The sequence below is a fragment of the Montipora foliosa genome, chromosome 7, assembly GCF_036669935.1.
Source record: "Montipora foliosa isolate CH-2021 chromosome 7, ASM3666993v2, whole genome shotgun sequence".
Lineage (NCBI taxonomy): Eukaryota > Metazoa > Cnidaria > Anthozoa > Scleractinia > Acroporidae > Montipora > Montipora foliosa.
The window spans coordinates 20,161,566-20,184,065 of NC_090875.1; the positions used below are offsets into that span (position 1 = coordinate 20,161,566).

At 41.3% G+C, this 22,500-nt stretch overlaps 1 pseudogene; it reads right to left on the bottom strand.

Annotated features, from left to right (window-relative positions):
* Positions 1–16,944: 16,944 nt before the first annotated feature.
* LOC138011251 (uncharacterized) overlaps positions 16,945–22,500 on the bottom strand; it is a 15,350-nt pseudogene continuing 9,794 nt past the window's right edge.

Consider the following 22,500-nt stretch of genomic DNA (forward strand, 5'->3'; position numbering starts at 1 on the left):
TGCTACGCGGCCAACGTTTGTATAAACGTAACCTTTCCTTGTACTTCTACATGTTCATTGCCGTGACTTTAACATCTTAAGTTCCCACGGCCTGCTCCCGTCTGACCTTGTAGCTCAGTCGGTAGAGCGGCGGAGATCTAACCTGAAGGTCGTGGGTTCAATTCCCACCCTGGTCAGAGTTTTTCTCTGTCCTTGTGTGGGCCCATTTCCATCAGTAGGGCTAACGCTCACATGGTTCATATGGGATAGAAATGTAGCACTTCACATTACACTCTATTCAGTTAACTCTCAGTAAGGAGTGTTCGTAGAGCCACATCTGTCGCATTTTCCGTCCCCAAAATGGACTTCAAGACTGTCTTTGCACTTCTAACCATGCGTTCCCACACGTCGGACATACTTAACGCAGCCGGGGATTGAAATATTCATTTACAATCTCGTTGTATCAGCTCTCTCTCTATCTGCCCTTGGTTCCATTCCTGGAGACTCTTTTTCAATTCAGACCCGACGAAGTTAGAACCATTGTCACATCGCAACTCTCTCACGTCTCCCCTTCGATTTATAAAGCGCCTTAAACACTTAATGAACTCATCAGTATCCATAGAATTAACCACTTCAAGATGCACGCTACGGGTGGTTAAAGAAGTAAACAAGCAACATCACCGTTTCGCTGTTCTTCGGCCATGAGATCCATGCCAGTAAACGAAAACGGTGGCTCATAGGCTGTAAGTCGACACTTGGGTAAGGGCGCCATCTTCTGGGTCATAGGTTTGGCGTTAAGTTTCTTGCAGGTAAGGCATCGACTAAGGACCGATCTAACCAATACACGCACTTGAAGGATCCAGAAATCTTTCCGAGGCTTTGCAATAAGATGTTCGCGTCCCACGTGACCAATAAGGTGATTATCGAACAATCAGCTTGGCGAGCGGATGGTCTCTGGGAAATATCATTTGTTGGCCTAGTGTACAGGAGCTCGGCTTGAGCTGACCACAGCCATTAACTCTTAGGATTCCGCCTTTGTCAAGTTTGGGATTCAGTGAAGCAACCTTGCTTGACGGCTTGACCGCACCGTTCGACTTCAAATCTTTAATCTCCTGTGCATACGCCAATCCTTGGACTATCCTCCCAACTGCTGCAGTTGCCGCGTCAAAATCGTCAATAGCGAGACGTCCAGTTTTGGCATTCGGTTTGTCCTTGACAAATTGTACAAAACGCAGGAGCCAGGCCATTCTGCACCTGAGGCGGGACCAATCTGAACAGGTAGTTAATAACACTCGGAGGGGCGATTCTTCACAGCTTTCGACGGCCGTAGGCCTTGTATCTTCGTTTTTCGTCTCAGACGGATTAGGGGAAAGTTGGACAAAGTGCACGAAAGCTTCCTTTTTAAACTCCAGACCTTCATCAGGTACGAATTGGCACTTGTCTGTGGGCCAACAAGTTTCCGGCTTCCACCAAAAGTCAGGTCCACGAAGCCACCTATGGTCTGCAGTCAGTGAAGACGGGCTCATCCCTCGCGACACATAGTCAGCTGGGTTTAAGGATCCTGGGACATGATGCCAATCCTCTACAAGTGTGTGCTCCTTTATTTCTGCCACTATGTTAGCTACAAAGGTCTGAAGTCTTCGTTTCTCGTTTCTCCGATAGTGCATCACTATTTCACTACCAGTCCAAAGGTATGTCCTGGAAATGTTCAGATCAAGTTCCTCTCACAGTATCTTAAACATCCGGGTTGCGAGAACAGCTGCTTGCAATTCCAGTCTTGGAATACTAACATATTTCACAGGCGAGTTCCTAGCCTTACCAATGATGAAGGCGCAATGAACTCGTCCATCGGGGTACTCGCTTCGCAGATATGATGATGCTCCATAACCAATCTCTGACGCTTCTGAAAACACATGAAGCTGTAACGTGCATTGAAGCGGGTCACCGTCCGACAGGAAATAGGACAGAGGGATTACAACTCGTACAACAAGGGTAACTCAGTGTTCCATGCTCTCCACTTAGACAGAAGTTCTTTGCTCAGGGGCTCATGCCAGCCCACGTTAGCCTTCCATAGGTCTTGAACCAGGCGTCGTGCAGACAAAGCCACTCGTGCTGCGAAACCCAGAGGATCAAACAATGAACAAACAGTGGACAGTATACCGCGCTTTGCTTCAGGGCGAACTAGGCTTCTGATTTCGAACCCCAACGTATCATCTTCCACAGACCAACGTATTCCGAGTGCACGCTCTATAGGTAGCTCGTCCAGGTCAAGGTTTAGATCTGGCTGAGATCGCTTATCATTTGGGACAGCACTTATAGTAGTCTCTTGGAGTTCGACGTAAACTTAGTCAAGTTAAATCCACCTCGAGCGAGCAGTTCTACCATGTAATGGGCTAGGCGAATTGCGGACTGTTCATCATTCTCAGAGGGAAGAGCATCATCAACATAGAAATTCCTTTTCACAGCTTTAATAACACTAGAGCTGTACTCCTCGGCATTGTCGTCGGCTACATAGCGCAAGGTCGAGTTTGCAAATACAGGGGGAGGAAGCCGCTCCGAAAATATGCACTTGTATGACGTATGTATCAAGAGGATTATCATATCCGTTTGTCCACCACAGGAACGTCAACGAATCCTGGTCTTCCTCACCGCACCTATCTGATGAAACATCTTTTCGATATCAGCAGCGAACGCTATTTTTCCCTGGCGGAAACGTAGGAGAACACCAACCAAGTTGTTGGCTACATCTGATCCAGTCAGAAAGTTCTTATTAAGCGAAGTTCCCTCGCATTCAGCTGCTGCATCAAACACAATGCGCACCTTGCCTGGTTTGGTAGGACTGGTTACAGGGTGATGCGGAAGGTGCCAATGTGTTTTAGACTCTTTGTTTAATTAATTCTTCTTCTGACAACTTGCGGGCGAACACACTGCTGATATAACTATCCATAACTTCGCGGTACTTAAAGGCCATTTCTTTATTGCCAGGTTTCGTTAGACGGCGTCTCAGGCACTGTAGTCGACGGTGCTTGGTCATGGCTACATTATTCGGAAACTGGCGTTCTTTCTCCTTCCACAGCATGTCGTCTTCATACCGACCGTCCACGCAGCGAGTGGTGTTCTCAATTATCTTCACGGCTGTTTTGTGTTCCACCGAAAGGGGTTTCTCACTTGATTTCACTGCCCTATAATCCTCCAGATTCCAAAAATTTTCAACAAGAAAACGCGGTTCACGGTCAATCGAGACAACGTTTGCTGAAACGCCTTGACGACAATTGACATCATAAGGACCACAAACGCACCAGTTCAAGGGATAACGACAGCCATAGAGCCCTCTCTTCTTATCTTCAGGGACTCTAACTTTCTCCTGCAATGTGCATAGGGAATATTATTCCCAACAAGTATAGAGACTCTCTTAATGTCAACCTCCGGGAACTTCACATCACGTAAGTGCGGGTACTCAATAGTGTCTATCTGCTCCGGAAGAGTACAGCGCGACTGGTTGAGGTTAGGTAGGACATACGCCTCTGAAACGTCAATGCTCTCCCCGGAACTATCTACAGAAGTCAAGGTAAAGGACACGCGTTTCGACTCTACTTTGCTCGAGGCTTCCACGAGGCTTTTTTGGCTGCCAGCATAGTTTCACCGTCTCTTACATTAATCTTTGCTAAATCGATCGAGACTGGTATCTTTCCAGATGAGTGGAAATTGGCAAGAGTGACTCCTATTTTCAAAAAGGGCAAAAGAGATGACCCCAACAATTATCGACCAATATCGGTCATACCGATCGTTGCCAAAATATTTGAAAAATGTGTTTGTGATCAACTTAGTGAGTATCTTAACGCTAACAACCTACTAAGCCACTGTCAATCTGGATTTCGATCGTTACACAGTACCCTTACCGCCCTGGTTGATGCTGCAAACAGCTGGTCGGTTAATATCGACAATGGCCTTGTCAACGGTGTAGTTTTCATAGATCTTAAAAAGGCTTTCGACACCACTGATCATAATATTCTCTTACGGATGCTCCGTACATATGGTGTTGATACAACCAGTATTAAGTGGTTTGAATCTTATCTTTTCCGCCGAAGTCAGAGGTGTAGTCTTGCTGGCCAGTTGTCTAATGCTGCACCGGTTTCTTGTGGCATCCCACAGGGTAGCAACCTAGGACCACTCTTATTCCTAGTTTACATTAACGATCTGCCAAATTGCCTTAGGCTTACCTCCCCAAGGATGTTTGCTGATGATACTAACATAACCTTTGCTGCTAGCACATTGACTGATCTTGAGAAAGGTTTAAATTCAGAGTTAAGAAGTGTTAATACATGGTTCATTTCCAACAAACTGAGCATGAATGTTGCGAAGACCGAATTTATGGTTATTGAGTCAAACCAACGTTTAAATTCATTCTCAGACAATCAAGTAAACGTTGAGATTGATGCTAAATTAATCACTAAAGTTAAAGAAGCTAAATCACTAGGCGTGATAATTGACGAACACCTCTCATGGTCTAATCATATAGGTGATCTTAGCAAGAAGATATCTTCAGCTATAGGCGCCCTGAAACGAATAAGACCATACATCTCAAAGCGCACTGCCCTGCAAATCTATCAAGCGTTGATCTTACCCCACTTTGATTATTGCAGCTCCGTTTGGGGCGATTGCAACTTAACCTTAAGTAATAAACTTCAAAAGCTTCAAAATAGGGTTGCCAGGGCGATTACCAGGTCCAATTACGACACAAGTGCCACTTTCCTTTTAAATCTGTTAAATTGGGATGATCTAACTACTCGCCGACAAAAGCTTAAAGCTATATTAATGTTTAAAACAATCAATGGACTCACCCCAGCGTACCTCCAGAATTCATTCAGTACCTGCAGTACGCAATACAACTTAAGAAACGTAGAGGCTAAACTTGAGTTGCCTTTGCCGCGCACAAATTATGGCAAGCGTGCTTTTTGTTATAGCGGAGCACTGTTATGGAATAGTTTGCCAATCAGCTTGCGACAATCAGACTCCCTAGAATACTTTAAAAGGGAAATTGACCAACTATATAGTAGGGTCGGGCTCCCACACGGCAATCTTGTAAAACAGTGTACATTGTAGTTGTAATGAAACTTTTTATTGTAATATATACTGAAGATTTTACCGTGTATAAATAAATAAAGTAAGTAAGTAAGTAAGTGCTAGCACCCAAGCCTCCGCTTACTCTTGGAGCTATCACGTATACCGACAAATACCGCAGATGACAACTTAGTGTGAGCAAAGCCCATCCAATAAACAATAAATAGGAACAAAATCCAGATATACGCTCTCGTTAGACCAAAGTTTATTTGAAGTTGACATCAGTGATTACAAAATTTTAACAATTTCAAATTTTACCGGTATAGTATTTCAATATTTCCACTGACTAAAGTACTAACCAACATTTCGAATTCTGTAAGTGATAGGTGTGGGAAAAAAATAACCGACTATGGCTTTTGAATTTCAGGTTTGGTTGGACTCATTTAAGTCCAGAAATACTAGTAAGTTGATGCACGCCAAATTTTAACATTCTACACAAAGTGTCCTTTTAAGTCTAAAGGCGCCCGCCAACGAGAAAGCACTGTTGCAGAAACATTGTTTCCCGATCGTTTCCTCGGCGCGCGAACGAAAAATCATTTGCTGAGAAAGCAAAGTGTTTCTGAACAAATTCAGAAACATTTTTGCTTCCCGAAAAGCAAATTTTGCTTCCGCAACAATTGTTTCCTGGGCCGACAAACGGGGAAACATTTGCTTCCACAACAATGTTTCCGCGTTTGCTATCTATTTCCAACAATAAGATAAAGGTAAAGGTTATCGTTATTTTTAGCTTTGACTAAATGCAGATGTTTATCCTCACTTGCAATTGAGGAACAGCATTCTGGGTGCACTTTGTGACGTCACTTGTCTGTTTTGTGGAGAGGAGAAACGGGACACTTCGTGACGCTTACTGAAATCGGCGTGCATCTAATCGCTTGCTTTTCTGGACGTATCTGTTGGGACTTTTTGTTTCTCTCACACATAATAGATTCTCTTCTTCAAAGTTTTTAATTCTCCTTTTGGATAAGCTATAAAACAATCGAGAGATTTGTCATCGCATTTACGAGAAACAGCAAATCAAGTAGTGCTGACAGGTTTCTGTCATGAAAGCGTAATGCGTTTGTTCCTCTCTTTTAAGAACGTGTTTGACATTTGTAGCTAACAAGGACGGAATGGGCAAGACTCCAAAACGAAAACATCAGCCCGCCGTTTGCTATTTGCCGAAAACGCGATGATCAATCTGTCTACCAAGTTACTTCTAGGAAAGACTTGAAAGAGGCTGAAGGAAACATTCACACACTTTTGTTTCTAATTGATCTAGCAATGTCACATAACTGACTTCACATATCTCAGAGGCCATAGTGCACGTTTTTCCCTTTGTGACTGTTCTGTTGGCCCTTGTAATGAACAAGATTATTATGGACCTTTCGAAAGGCCGACAACGACGAAGGCTACGAGATGGTTGTCAGAAAATATATTTTCACCTTATTGCAATAATTTCGATATTACTCCAAGTCATTCGGCATAGGTTTTGTGTATCAACAATCCAGGGATAAAATTGGTATTTAGCGTTGTGGATGTTAGGTGAGAGAATTAAAATTCAATCTTCAGGTGCTCACGTTCTCCATATCACCTTAAATTTGGTCAATTCACGTCGTTGTCAGGGCGACGACGGCTGGTGAACGTGTCAAGCTGCACTGTGCACGTGCGGAGCGTGCAAAGCCATTGTTTTCGTTCATTAAATCTACTGCCGTCTCATGGCGTTGTCGTAACGGTCGTCGTCGTCCTCTCGTAAGTTCCCTATAAGATCTACGACGGCGACGTGGACGAAAACGTCACCGCAAAATATAACTTTGCACTATCGTAAGAAAGTCCACCTTGTTGACCTCGTACAATGTCAGCGAAGTATCCTAAGAAATAAATTGGTACGAGCGGTTTCAGAGGAGAAATAGAGAATGAAAACATGATTCTCTGTTGCATGCTCAAGTAAGCTATCGTAACGTTTAATGTGATTGGCTCGCTACTCTAGCAAAAAAACAAAAGACCAAACAATTGCAGGTTACGAGAGCTGCGACACTAGGGAGCTTTAGCAAAGACGACGGGAGCGGCAACGAGAACGTCATCTCAAAATTTATCTTTAAGTGCTGACGTCCTTCATAAAACCTCAAATGTGATCATTTCACGTTGTTGTTTTGCTGACGACGGCAAAGAAATGGAGAAAAATGAAAAACGCACGTGTAGAGCGTGCAAAGCTATTGTTTTTACACTAAATATTCAAATTTGTGACGTTCTGCTTGACGTCGCCGTTGTCGTTGCAAATTAAAGCTCCCTAATACTGCAAATTTGGCAACTTACGTCGTTGTTATGCACAGTACCGCAAACATATCTTCTCACGTGGACCACGATCATTTATTCCTCTTTCAACCAATGATATGATTGTTTTGTTGCTTTGTGGTTGCCGTCGCCGGCGTCGTTTCTTAACTAAACTCCCCATCAAAACGCTTTATATCTTAAACACGTCCCTTGTCCCCAATTCTTTGATTTTACACGATAAATACAATACTAACTTTAAAATATCCTTCCTTATGACCAAAATGAAAGACTCAATAACGCTGTGAGTGAATTAAGGTGTATTTAGAGAAACAGGGGATGCCTTTTCAGTGCAAATACTGTAATCAACAAGGGCCCTGTGAATTTTAATCTTAAATGATTTTAAAAACAGAAACTCATTTTAAAAGCGCAAACATCACAGCAGCTAAACATGGTATTTTTCATGGTAAATGCAGCTATATAGTTTTCTGCTTTCTATTCATGATTTGCCAAAAATCTTCGTCTTTTGACTAATTATCCATCGTGTGCGTAACTTGGTTTGGTACTTGTGCTTAGTGATTTTTGGAGAATATCGCGCGCCATTTTGAACAAATCAACAAAAAGAAACTCCGGGCTTGGTGCCGACTGCCTGAGTTTTGAGTGGCTTGCATCGCTCTGTTGTGATTGGTCTATAGATGCTTGTTTACCGACGACACTTAATTAATTGACCGCCCAATCAGCAAATTAAGCTATATTTTACGGAAGTTAATAACATTAGATGTCACTATAAATTACTTGAAAAAAACCCTCTCTTTAAATTAATATTGTACATGAAAAATACATGAACTAACAAAGCGTTTTGCCACTGGCGACGCTTTAACGCCATGCTGTTGGCTTTGGAAACTGTCCAGCCAATCAAGAAAAAGCCAAAAATTATATAATCATTATTAATTGACTGAACAATAAAAAAACCAACATTATGTGACACGTGATATTCAATATTCTTTTTTGGCATATTCTCCTTGTTCCATGCAATATTGGTAATGTTAACGGTAGAACCTTTGTTTTCTCTCAGGTCTCTGCCCGTAAAAATGGCGTCATGGGTTCTAATAATTTACAAAACATTCTTGTCCCTGAAGGAAGCTTCGTGTGGACGAAGTTGACGTCATCTTTCGATCAACATCGTCTGCATTTTTCTCGCATTTGACATATTTATTCAGCTGTCGGCTGATGAAAAAATAAATCTATGGTGCCATGTTACTTATAAGTGCACTGAATTGAGACATATTGATTTTTTGTATAATTACATAATTAGGTGATTATTGAAAATCCTCTGCGCTGATTGGTTGCACTTGAGGAGATTATTACGCGATAATCACGTAAGCAGTTTTTTTCAAAATGGCGGCAAGCCCTTTTTGTCGAGATGACAGACGAAGAAATCAATTGTTTCAAATGAAATGCATATTTTTCAAATAATCACCTATGTAATGTATACTAAAACAATTATTCACCTCAGGGTCAGCGAATATCTGTGAACAAAAACCTCAACTTTGTCTCGGTTTTTATTATTCCCCGATATTCTCCTCGCCTTCGGCGAATAATTGTTACTGGGCCATTTTTGTTGATCACCAAATTTGGTCGAGGTCACAAACGATTTGGGAACACATAATATCAAATCACATTTTTGGTTTAAAAAAAATTAACAAGTAGAATAATTTAATCCCGTTGACGATTGTGGTCCGAGCCTCCGAGTATCCAAAACAGCGATTTAAACACAGCGTTGGGAAGTGCTTTGAGAAGAGGAAATTATTTATCTATTTTTACAAAGTGTAATACAGTTACATGGATTCCTGACTAACAATCGATTGTGTGGCAAGCCTCCTCGAAAGTTTGGAGAAAATCTTATTTTCAGTGCATTTCCGAACGAGATCAAACGACTGAAATTAGAGGATATTGTCGGCAGCCAATGAGGCGCTGGTTGAGCGAAATTCAAAAATTAGATTCTCGAAAAGTCATTCTTGCCACCCGTCACATAGCTCGACTGTGAAACAAAGCAGAAGACCTAACGGCCCATTGCTGACACTGCAGCTGAATTTCACGTTGCAGCGTTTGTTGTTGTTGTTGTTTTTGTTACACAAAACCTTGAGCTTTATGACTTCTCTGAAAATGTTCGTCATCACAGGGCCAGAAGCCCCCGGGGAGGGGGTGGGGTACTGCCATATATGGGCTATATAGGTATGTGCCGCTGTGAAGGGTTTACTCTAGTATAGGGTACATAAATCAGACCGTTGTGTCTAGGTGAAGGTAAAGGCAAAGTCTGCTTACGAGACAAGTGGTCCATCAGGCCGGAGCTTATCCCGGTTTCTATAGAATGGAGTAGGAGTATTTCTACTCCCCCCTGGATGGAATGCCAGCCCATCGCAGGGTTACTCACGTTATTAATTTCGCCGGTACCCATTTATGCACCTGGGTGGAGATAGACACTGTGAAAGTAAAGTGTCTTGCCCAAGAACACAAAGCAATGTCCCTGGCTAGGCCCCTAACCCGGACCACTCGATCCGGAGTCGAGCTCACTAACCATGAAGCCGCCGCTCTCCCCCCAGAATAGTTTATAATTTTTCACGAAACTGACCAGTTGGTTGAAGATTTTATCTAGACTAAGGAAACTAGTAAAAGACTGAACAAACTGAACAAGTTTAAATAAATCCTTTTTTTGAGAGAGAAACGTTTGTGGTAAGGTTTTGTTTTGGCTAGAGTGTGCTAATGACCTAAGCAGTTTCTGAAAAACAGCTTCTCTAGGACAGGGAGGATTTGAAGAGTTTTTTTCTAGTATAGGGTAGCAAAATTCAGCTGAACCAGCTCGGGCATAGGTTAAGGATTCCAAGGTCCCAGCGATACATCCCCCACCTAGAAATTCCTAAAGTACTGCCCCCGGGCTAGAAGCTGAGGAACTCTTGACTCCAGTGTGTTAACGCTTGACCAAGCTCATAAATTGGCATATTTTTGTTTTACGAGGAAACATTTATCCAATTGACGTTAAGTCAAAATCTTCATGCTTAGCTTAGGAGTGACGCCAGTGCTACGAACTTTGTAGTCACAACAATATCCTTAATAAAAATTTTTTACAGTTTACAGGGTGTAATAAAACATTCAACTCATTCAGCAGACGTAAACCAACTGGAATCTCTGACAGATCTGAAACCAGAACTGATAGCTTACTGTTCGTTCAGTTCGGGCAGATACACTGATATGGAGGCTTTTGAAACAAGGTAGAAATTCGCGATTATTTTGTGTACTTTTCTCTCTATTTCAGCTGCAGAATAAGCTAGTACTCTTCATGAAGTGCACTTCTTCAAGTCAACGATGCAATGCAGTAAAGAAATGAATGACTTTTGAGGTTGCAAAGAAGAGAAAATAACCTTCTGATTCTGTGACAGACAGGTGAAAACTGTTGTTTCGTTAAGTTCTCGAATATATCGAAAACAATCATTGTAATAATAACGAGTACCGCGTGTGAACCTTCTCTACATACAAAGAACTTAACCTTAGGGTGTGATTTCTTTCTATAGCTTCTAAGAGCTGAATGTTAACAATTTCAAATTTTACTGGTACAGTGCTCCAATATTTTAACTAAAGTATACCAACATTAAGAATTTTGTACGTTAAGTGAAACGTCTGACGTAGTAAAAAATAACCAACTATGGCATTTGAATTTCAGGTCGTGAGAACCAAGTTTGGTTGGAGTCGCTTATGTCCAGAAATGGACGTAATCTGACGCACGCCTGATTTTGATATCTAACAAGAAGTGTCATTTTAAGTCTAAGCATTTGCTACCTAAATCTGAAATCAACAAATTAACGCAAATCAAATCAAATGTTGGTTTTTGAGTAGAGGGAAAAACCGGAGTTCCAGGAAAAAAAGCTTCTCGGTGCAGAGTAGAGAACTAAAAAACTCAACTCACATACGACGCTGATTAGGAACTCGAACCTGGGTCACATTAGAGGGAGGCGAGTGCTCTCACCACTGCAGCGTCATCCCTGCACACTTACTCTAAGTTAAGGGTAAAAGTCAACGTTATTTTTAGGTCAGGGTAAATGCAGCAGCTTATCCTTACTCGAGGAACAGCATTTGAGGGACACTTTGACACTTTATATTAATTGCCTGCATTGCGAGACACGAGTGATGTTGAAGTTGTCCATAAGAGCTAAGGGAAACTTCTTGACACTTATTGAAATCAGCGTGCATCTAATTATTCGCAATTCTACACAAATGGGACTCACCTACATCTTTTTCTCTTCGACATAACTGATTCTCTTCGTCAAAGCCTTTAATTCTCCTTTTACATAAGCTAAACAATAGTAAGATTTGCCATCGCATTTACGTAAAAAGGCAAATCAGTGACAAGTTTCTGGCCCGTCATGAAAGCGTAAAGCTTTTGTCCCTCTCTTTTGAGAACTTGTGTGACATTTGTAGCGAAGAAGTAATAAAAGAAGAAGCAAAATTCCAACGGGTTTTTTTGAATTTTGACAAAACGCAAACTTCAGCCTGTCGTTTGCTGTTTGCCGAAAACGCGATGGCGATCATCTGTCCACCAAGTCAGTACTAGTAGTAATCCCGGATTATTTCTGTGTGTTCGAAATTCGACAGTCGCTTTGAAAGCAAAGAAGAAGGGTAGGAAAAGAAGCAATCTTATGAGACCGAAAAAAAAAATAAAATAAGGAAGTTTGAGGATACGAGCTAGCTTGTACTTCTGGCTTAGATGCCGAGTGCTATGACTCATGTGTCAGGATTAAAATACTTTGTCCCTTAGCTAAATTCCGAATCATAAGTAAGTGCGATCTGTGGTCAAAATAAGTACACATCGTTTCTGAGGAAACGATAAAACGTAAATGGCCTCCTGAGAGGACTTGTGGTTACTAGTAAAATACGAAACCCGGAAAGATTAAAGAACATAAAAGGGAATCCAGTAACATTGGCATCGGTAATCATTTCCGTGTTCACTTCAACAGCACGTCAGCGCGAATCAGTTGCTGTGGTTATTAGTTCTACTTTCCCGTGGGAATAAAGTACAGTAATATACATAAGAGAGTGTGGCGAATCACCAAATTCAGGTTGTCAGTGGTCAATACTAACACCTTTATTTTCCAGTGCTCGTCTTCTGGTATTTAAACTTTCACGACAAATGTTCACTGACGTTAATCACTGTCTGGAGGAGTTGGTTTCTGGATTGGAGACCATCGAGATATACGACCTGTGATCATCTTCGCGTAGACGCCATATGCATCGTAACGCCTTTTTTAAATCGGAATACTCATATTTAACGGAATCCTGGCCATTCGTCACTTTTGGAGACATAAATCTTGGAGTAATCATTGATTATGAAGTGCGCTCGTTGGGAGAACTTTGGGGAATCACTACACTAGACGAGATACTATGAAGGCGATATATTAAAGGGACACTGTCACGGGTTGACATGCGCAGTAGCATTCACTCTCTCCGAGACTTGTCACGCTCGAACGCCATCATGGAAATATCGGTAAGTTGAAGAATTCTGCATATATTTTGCATTAAATCAAGTTTATCTAAAGCAAATGCTATCTTTAGCTAAAGCAAATTCCCCTCTGTCTTCGACCTTTCGTTTCCGCCCTGAGTTGATGCGTTTACTGCCATGTCCGGATCCTCCGCTAGACACCATTTTGAATTTGTGATTGCTAGTAACTTGAAAAAGTCAGGCTGACTTTTTCAAGTTTCGATAAGCTACACGAGCATGCGCAGACCGTGACCGTGTTCCTTTAATGCAAAGAACGTCTATCAAAAGCATAAGGCTTTTGAAATGCGGCTGAAAATCATGCAAAGTTTGGAGTAAAGAGGTGGTCATTTTGCGCATATGACGTATCAAAACCGAGATGCGCAAGCACGTACGTGCACGTATGACGTAATTCAAGATGGCGCAGAAAAAGCAGACGAACGAAAAACAAAACTTGCTAAAGGCCACCTATGCACAGGATACCCAAGATTAGAAATTGCTTTTTCCGCAATTAAGAAAGACCGGCTTGAAAGAGGAGGAAGGGAGCATTCACTTTCTTTTAGTTTCTAGTTGATCTAGCAATGTCACACAAGAGAACTTCACATATTTCAGAGGCCATAGTGCACGGTTTCCTCTTTGTAACTGTTCTGTTGGCGCTAGTGTTTAATAGGGACGTTTAAGATCTACAACCGTTGCGGCGACGTCGACGAAACCGTCACCTTACAGAGCTCGAAATTTATTTTATTTGCTCAGGTACCAGCTGGCGACTAATGGGAAAAAATTGGTCCCCAGATCATAATTTTTGGTTGGCAACTTATTTAATATATGACTTACGTAAGAACATGATTTTAATGTTACTTTCCTTGCAAGGAAAGTCATAATTATTAAATAGCAAGAAAAAAACAGCACGAGAAAGACCTCTACAGCCACTGTTGTTTTCGGCTTTTGTCTTTAATTTGGTGATGGTGTTCTTTACGGTTATTTGAAATGCAGCGAAGCACAGTCCGTGTTTTCTATAGCAAGGCAAACATGGGTCCTTTATCCTTGCTTTTCACCTCTTCAAAACGTAGTCCTATATTCTCCTATAGCTTGCGTGGCAAGCAACTTATCTTTATCGCAGGTAAACGCAATACTACAATTGCTCGGCCTAGGCCCCCACACAAGTGCAATGCTCGTACCAGTCTCCGACCGGGATAAAAGGAGCGGCTCGTATACGGTTTCAGTAGCCTCTAGAATCAAAGGAACTTGTTTTCTTAAAGTACTTTTCTACCGATCTTTATCTCCATTTATTTATCACCTTGTGTAGTCAATTTAGGAGGTGTCTGCTTTCTAACATACAGAGGGGACTAGTTCTCAACCTACTTTACGTTAAGGGTACAGGTTGCTTTTTGAAGGTTCCATACAAGTTTCAAACTCATTATGCAATGTCCAGGTTCATTATCAATATACCTTATTACATGAAATTTTGGCGACACCTTAATTTAGCGAATTTAGCGAGTTTTCAAAATATCGCTAAATTAAAATGAACCAAAATTAAGTGTCGCTAAATTTAAATCGTCGCTAAATTAAAGTGACTACAATAGGAAATTCCGCCATCTGGTCCGTTTCACACGATCACGCTATTTTGCGGTCGATTATGACGTGTATCGGATGTTTACTGAATACATTTCAGCTTCACAACTGAAATGGATTCTTCGCTCGCATTAAATCTCGCTTTCCCATGTGGACTATGCGGTTTCCACTTTTATCAACAGCTGTGGAATCCTAAATGAAAAGCTTGACACAATTATTTGTTTTGTTAAGCTTTATAACGCTGTGTGATGTTTTTGATGATTTTTTTAAATGAACCCATTGACGTAAGAAAAATCATGATTGTGTTTGTTCATCGTGGTAAAGTACAATAATAAGAATAATAAAGGTATTATCGTTTGTCTCACGATGTGGTCACTTGTGATATGAATCGCCAAGTAACTACATCATGACACAAACGATTAATAATTTTAATGTTCTATTGTCGTCGCAAAAGTTTTGAATACCTTAATTCGTCAGAAAGTTTCAGATTGCGAAATCGCGAAAATTAAGTGACGTATGTTCCAAAATTTGCGAAAAATCGCTAAATTAAGGTGTCGCTAAATCCGGATTTTTCAAAATCGCTAAATTAACGTGTCGCCAAAATTTCATGTAATAAGGTATTATCAATACCAAGCTACAATAGTTCCGAGGAGGTCCTTCGGTAATCTACGTTTTCAGCATTCACAAATGACGATGGATTGAAATTTTCAATTAAACTTCGGGCTGAATCTTCGTCTTCCGGCCGCAAAAATTCACTTAACCGGCAAGAAGCACATGGTGTTTAAGTGCGCCCACGATCCCATGAAGCCGCTCAAACAATATGGCGCCTAGTAAACGCGGTGATCAAAGTATCGAAATACATTTTGTGCTATAAATTAACAGCATAATCTCATGTTAACAGTGTGTGAAACCGATTTTCTTGTACACTGTAGTATTTAGACATTATTTTAGTGGAAAAAGAAAGGTGAGTCGTGTTCTAGCCACCAGTTCCGAATGATTTCATCATATAAAGATTCAAATACAGAAGCTGTCTACTGTTTACCCTGGGTTACTAGACAAAACGTGATTCGCCAGCTGGCGACCAGTTCTGAAATCTAGTCGCCAGCATTGGCGACCAGTGAGTCGCAATTTCGAGCCCTGCCTCAAAATATGACAAGTCTTTCGCAATTTTTCCATCTTGTTTACTTCGTACAATGTAAGCGAAGTATCCTAAAAATAAATTGGTTCGAGCGGTTTCAGAGTTAAAATTTAGAATAAAAGATTCTCATTTGCATGCTTACGTTTTCGTCAAAACTTCAAATTTGGTGATTTCACGTCGTCCTTATGCAGAGGCCGTGTTTTCAGGTCAGTGTCAACCGAAAATAGGGCTTATCACGGTTTGGACCGCCATTTTGGTAGGCAAAGCGTAAAGAATTTGTAATGTTTATATGAGGATCCGACGTCAAATAAGTTTCGTTAAACGCTAGTTCTAAAAAATGTATGAATTGAGTACTGAAGGTACAGGGCAAAAGATTATACAGACCAAATGTTAGGCACTAACCTTTTACAGAAGTTGCCCAGCAGCGTTTTCAATTTTTCCATATATTTGTCAGAAACTTTTTCCCGCGAATTTTCAGTAACAGTTACAGAGAAATGTATGGAAAAATCGAAAATGTTATCACGCAGCTTTTAGCGAAGGCTAGTCCCTAAAAACTGGTCTGTACAATCCTTTACCCTGTACCTTCGATTCATAATTTTTTTAGAACTAGCGTTTAGCGAAAATTATTTGACATCAGATCCCCATTACCCTGGGTGCCAGAGGTTCTATTTTTCTTTCGCGAGGAGCGAGAGGTTAAAACGGAGAGGCGAAAAATGCGAACCTCTGGTCACGGCGGTTTAGAATCTCACTTCCATGATTCGTGATTATGAACACGGTCGCTGATTGGTTTTCATAGTCAGTGCCAGTTCTTTCCGAGTAAAAACAATGTAACACTCAATTTCACTGGTTGAACGGTGATAGTGCACCCCAGTGGCAACAAAACCGGTTTTGAGCGCAAAGGAGTGCTACGAAAACAAAACTGGCGGTGGAAGGCTGTGAATTCGAAAGAGTATTTAAGGTTTGCACGGTACAATTCTGGATTTTCGGCGATTTTAAAACTGAAACTTGTTCAGGAATTTCATCAAGCGTGAGGATGTGTTTGTGGTCTTTGTGATGAATATTTGTTCGTATTTGCATGATCATGGATTCATTATCCAAAAGATGCTATGGCTGTCGTTATTTGTCCCTTGAATGCCTTGATTGACTGGCATATATATCCTATAGCTGAAAGAAAATCCGAAAACCGTGAACACGGAAAATATCGTGTTTCGCGTAAGAAACTAGTCACGCGTGAGAAAACTAAACCGTCAGGCCTATTCCGTGAAAACACTAAATTTAAGCCACCAAACCAGGTAGCTTAAGCGAGTTAGCAATTACGTTCGACCAACGAGAAGTCGCTTGCAGTTATTCAAATCAGAAATACAGTAGGCGTGCCATTTTTATTATTATTATTTTTTACTCTATTGGCACGTGCTCTCTCCTCATTTCATTTACCTATGAAAACACGTATCATTTTTAAGTCGCTTAACGAAGTCTGCAAACAAACCACTTTCAGAAATTTCAAGCGAGACAACAGCTATTGTGAAAACACGGCCACAGTATCGCAAAAATATGTCCTGCACGTACAGCACGATTATTTTCCTTTTTTTTAACAAAAATCATTTTCTAACAAATTAATCCTTTTTTCATCTTTCAGAAGGGTTTCGTAAATAACTCAACTTCTCCTAAATAAAGTGTTCTCATACTATTTATTAGGTAAAGGATTTTACAGGGCTTTTAGAAATTTGAAGAAAATACTCAGCCACTTCGAAGGTCTTTTAGATTACTGTACCGTTGCCATGGCAACAGTTGATAAAGTCTCAAATCACTTGTCAACTCTAAAAATCAATTTAGAAAAACACAGAAAGATATTTAAAACCTGTATCGTTTAAAATCCGCTTTGAAATAAAGCACATTGTTTTAAGTAATAAATAATCGTTTTTGAACAAAAACGTATCAGCTCTAATTGGCTCTCTAACCTTTCTTCGTGTAGTGCACCAAAACTCGAATTCTCTACTCATAGGGTGTGGGTAACTAAGAGGAAAGCTTCTCTGGTTTACTCACGCCCAACTGTTGTTTCTTTCTTCAAGAAGAAGAACGTTAGCGATTTTACGTTTCTTCGAACATCTTTTGAAAATTCTGAATTGATATTCGCAAAGATGATTGTTAGATTTTGTGTACTGGCCATCTGTGAAAACCGCACTGAAACTCCAGAGAAAATTCGAACTTCACAGCCACTCAGAGTAAAAAAAAATACGCAATTGAAAAAAAAGAACAGTAACTGGTGTTCAAACGCTTGAATACGAAGACTTTTGATTACAAATTTAAATTTACTAGGTTTCTAACATCTTTTGAATCTTTTGACATCTTTTGTGTTACGACCATTAGCATTCTTTTCCAAAGGCAAACTTCTTCAGTGAATTACGACTATTAGAGTTTGTTTTTTTATCTCAGCCAGTCCCTATAGTTTCATTGTTACAACTATTCCATATCCTCAAATGCCTTCACAAAAAAAGATAAGAGTTTCTTTGCTTTGCTTTGTTTTTCTTTTGCTTTTCTAGAGGTATTTTTTTTAGCCTCTTCAGTTTGTTTCTGAAAGAAATGCCGGGTTTCCTCGTTCTCTCGGTATTGTTCCCATGGATCGTATCCGGGCTCTCGAAGACGATTGATTTGGACTGCCTCCTTCCTTGTTTCCTCCAACGATTTTACACGATCTTTCCAGCCTGGTTTTGCCTGTGATTTCTCGGATTGTATGAGAAGATCCAAGTAATCGACCTGTTCCAGTGGATCCTTTTTAAGGGCTATTTCTGACAACTTGTTAAGACCACGCTCCATTTCGGCGACAAAGTTCAATACGATTTGATTGGTAAGCATGAACTCCTTCTCTACTTGTTTGATCATAGCCTACACCCGACTCTGGCCTTGAACCGCCGTATCGTATCTGTCCTTTATGTCGTCATATTCCTTTACCACAGTAATATACTCTGTTACATTGCGATATTGGTCATTTATGTGCCTTGACCAGTGACCCTTGCTTGGACATTCCCTGCAACTCCCATCTGTCATTGCAGCGCATCGATGCTTGTCTTCATTTCTTGGAATTGAACAAGGATAATGGCAGGTATAGTTGCAAGTTAAGCAGTTGGTAGTATACATACCGGTTTCCAACCGTATTTATTTGCGCCTTGGTTCTTCAACAGAGAACTTAAAGTTTCTGTTGGCGTAAATTTAGGCTGCATGTTGATCGGCCCTTCTCCTGAACCAGTTCGACCCGCTCGGTTTGCTTACTTGAAGATCAGTCGTCTCCCGCAGACCCCTAAGTAAAGCTTCCAGCTGAGCTCTTTCACTGAACTCCTGCTCGGTAAGTATGAGACTCTTTGGTTCCATCTGGGCCAGGCCTGCAAAAAACTGCTCGAAACTCTTGATTCCCATTTTCCAAAACATTCTGTTGAAGTTGTATTCGTCATCTTCTCCAGAGTTAGCGACAAACAGGGCGCTGTTGTTAAACTTGAAGAAGTGATTTTCATCCTCTAGGATTCCAGCTTGAAGCATTGCTGAAAGGGCTTGAGGCCTTTGCCCATCAGCAAAGGTAAAAAGTACCAAGATATTTTCCCGGATATCTTTTCCGAACATGGACAGGATTCTGTCGAAAACATACCGCTGCGTTGGAGTTAGCCTCGGATTGCCAGCCTGGGTCACGAAGCAGATGGCATCAACATGATCAATGCCTGCTAAACCCTCCGTGTTGAAGAATCTATAGATCTGTTCTGTTATCACATGCTCAATTCCTCTTGTGTCCCCAAAGCCAGGAGTGTCCACAACAGTGAGGTTATAAGGGAATTCGAATCCTTCCATATACGGTAGAGTGTAACAAGTTACGAACTGAGTTTGACTGTATGTTTGATCTCCAATCGTTTCCACTCCTTGGTTACCAGAATTCTCGTAGATCATCTTGAAACGAAAGTTTTCCATCCACTCCACCCCGAGGACGTGGTTAATCATAGCATTCACCGTGGTTGCCTTGCCCGAGCCACTTGAACCAACAACCATTATCACTTTCTCAGGAATGGATTGAGATAAACTAGGTGACTGGCACCTAGTCTCTTGAAGATCGATAACAAATTTTCGTTGTTTATTAGTCAAGTCTTCGTGCACAAGTGTTAAAGGAAGCATGTATACCGTTGGCTTTCCATCTTCAGTTGCTTGAACAATCTTGCAAAGGGGAAAAATCTTGGCCGCATCAAATTTTGTCGCAGGAACCACGGTTTGTAAGGGATCACTAAGCTCACTGGGACCGCTCTCTCCTTTGCTACCACAAATCGAGGTAACTCTGAATTTATAAGGTACTCCTGCTTGAAGACCCCTGATTGTGCAAGTGAGTGACGCACCTTCTGTGTACTGTGGCGCTCGCTCCATCTGTTGGGAACTGGTGCTCCACTCAATCTTGTACTTCTCAATTTTAATCTCCTTTCCAATGTTCTTGGGTTTCGTGAAAGCAATGGTAATGGTGTCAGTCGTTGCGGCTTCAAAGGATGGCTTGCCAGGCGGACTTGTTGGTTTAGTAGTTTCAGACAAAGAATTACTGTATTGGCTAACCACAATCTGTGCCATTGCGCATACTCGGAACAAGTATTTGATAGCGGGCTGAAGTCCAGATACTGTAGTAGTTTGCACAGCCTCGTTATTACACGCCGAGTACTGAGTGATCCAGGCGGAGCTCGCTTCTTCATCTTTCTTGTACTGAACTTTATACTTTTTAATCTTGTTCTGGCTGAAGTGCGGGTCATTCCACCGAAGCTCGATAGAATCATCTTGCACATTTTCTGCTTCTAGTTTCTCTGGTTTTGGTGATGACTTGAAATCGTCATCAACTAGATCACCATCTTCGTACAGATAGACGAAAACTCCTAGCTTTCCACTGAAATTGTCAGACAGACACTCCTCAGTGGCACTTCCGCGTGGTCTTCATTTGCAGCTTTGAGTTCTGCGAACTGTTTCAGAGTCTGACGAATTATTTTATTGGCATTTTTGTCATTTAAGCCTGTTGATGCTCCTCTCTTCAACTCTGCCGGACCCTTTCCAGTGAGATATTTATCCATGCTTAAAATTTGAGGATCGTCTTCCTTACTAATTTTAAATGTAAAGCACACAATATGCTCATTGCTTGGATACAAAGATTCGTTTTCTACATCTTCAGGACTAACGAAAGGAGTGTCTCCCAAGAAAGTGATCATACCTTGCAACCTCTTAATTTCTTTCCTTTTTTCCTCAATCCAAGCATCCAGGTGGGGTTTTGCAAACGGGGAACTCTCTTTTTCTTGAAAAATATCGCCAAGAGCTGATTCTTCTGCTCCGCCTCCTCTGATGCTTGGAAGTAAAAACAACAGTTTTTTCTGCAAAAAGGTCATGTAGCGCGAGATATTGTTTTTGAAGCTAGACAATTGCCTTTTCACTCTAGGGAAAGACAAACATACGTCTTCTCTCATAAGATCACTACACTGAGCTTCAATCCACTGTATATGTTCTTGAATCTCACATGTCTTGCTTATATAATTAGCACTGATTTCTCTGACCATTTGTTGCCCCTTGCTGTCGATTTCACTTAGCGGGCATAGATATACCTGGACAGCTACTGCGTTCTGACCCTTGTCCCCAATCAATGATGGTAGGCGTTTGTAGACCCTCACTGCTTCTGCGTACGTAGTTGGACTTTCTTCTGTTCTGAAGTCTCCGTACATCTTACAACGCATTGCCTTTGTTTTCTTCTTCTGGTCTTCAGTCATGTCGACAGACCCATTTCCATCAATAGAGACATTAGGTAGGGCTTTTACGAGTACTTCCATATTTCCATGTACCTCCTTTAGAGATTCATCTTTAGAAACTTCTTGGTCAAATATCAAGAATGCTTTTGCTCCATACAGGATTCCTATCACTACATCAGTGGCAATATCTTGGTCAAGGACCTCTGGATGCTGGACTTTTCCTCGTCCCAGATGTTCCATGGTCAGCTGTTTCAACTCAGTTGTTGTCTCATACTTGAGGACCACGCGTGAGTGGCGACTCGACGTCTTTCTGTCACCCAAGTATTTAGCTGCGCCTTGCAAATCAACTAATCCCCCCAAGAAACTCAATTTAAGACTCGCTTCAACATTGAGAGCACTTGTTTTATCGTCAATTGTGTCTTCAGTAAGGATGTCTGAGTTGGTATATGGCTTGGTTACAATGTTAACCCCCTCAGACAGGCAATCGGGAGACCACAGCGTTTTCCCAAGGATCAGCTTCTCTGAGCGGCGATCATAAAGCATACCAAGATCAAATGGACGACCCAGTGCCGGGATTATGTGCTTCCGCCGATACATTTTGAAAACAAACAGTTCTTTACACCAAAATACCACTGGAAGTACCCAATTCGGGTAATACTATCTGAAAAATGGAAAACAGATTTTTTTTTAAACTTGACTAAGAAGAACCCCTGGGGAAGTAGGTCGTTTATCTACGTTCTTCAAGGACTACCTCCCGAGGAGTTATTGTAACTTAATGTGAAGATCATCTGACTGATGTTACGGAAGTCGTAGCTTCCAGTCCTCCCGCCTAAGACCCTGATTTTTCAGTCGTCTTTCCGCCCGTTGCCAAGCAACTAGTCAAGGAGCACAGGTGGCGCAGTGGTGAGAGCACTCACCTTCCACAGATGTGGTCCGGGTTCCATTCCCAGACTCGGCGTCATATGTGGGTTGAAACATGTTAAGTTTTGAAATGATCTCAGTTATAAGGAAAGCCTAACTTTTTCAGGCTTTCTTTTCATTACTGTTAAAGTAGCGTCCATAACTGCGATGATCTAAAAACTTAACTTGGTGCATTCCCGAAGTTCAAATGTAAGTGTTTAATACATTGTTCCTTCATATGACGGTTGAGTTTGTTGGTGTTCTACTCGGCTCCG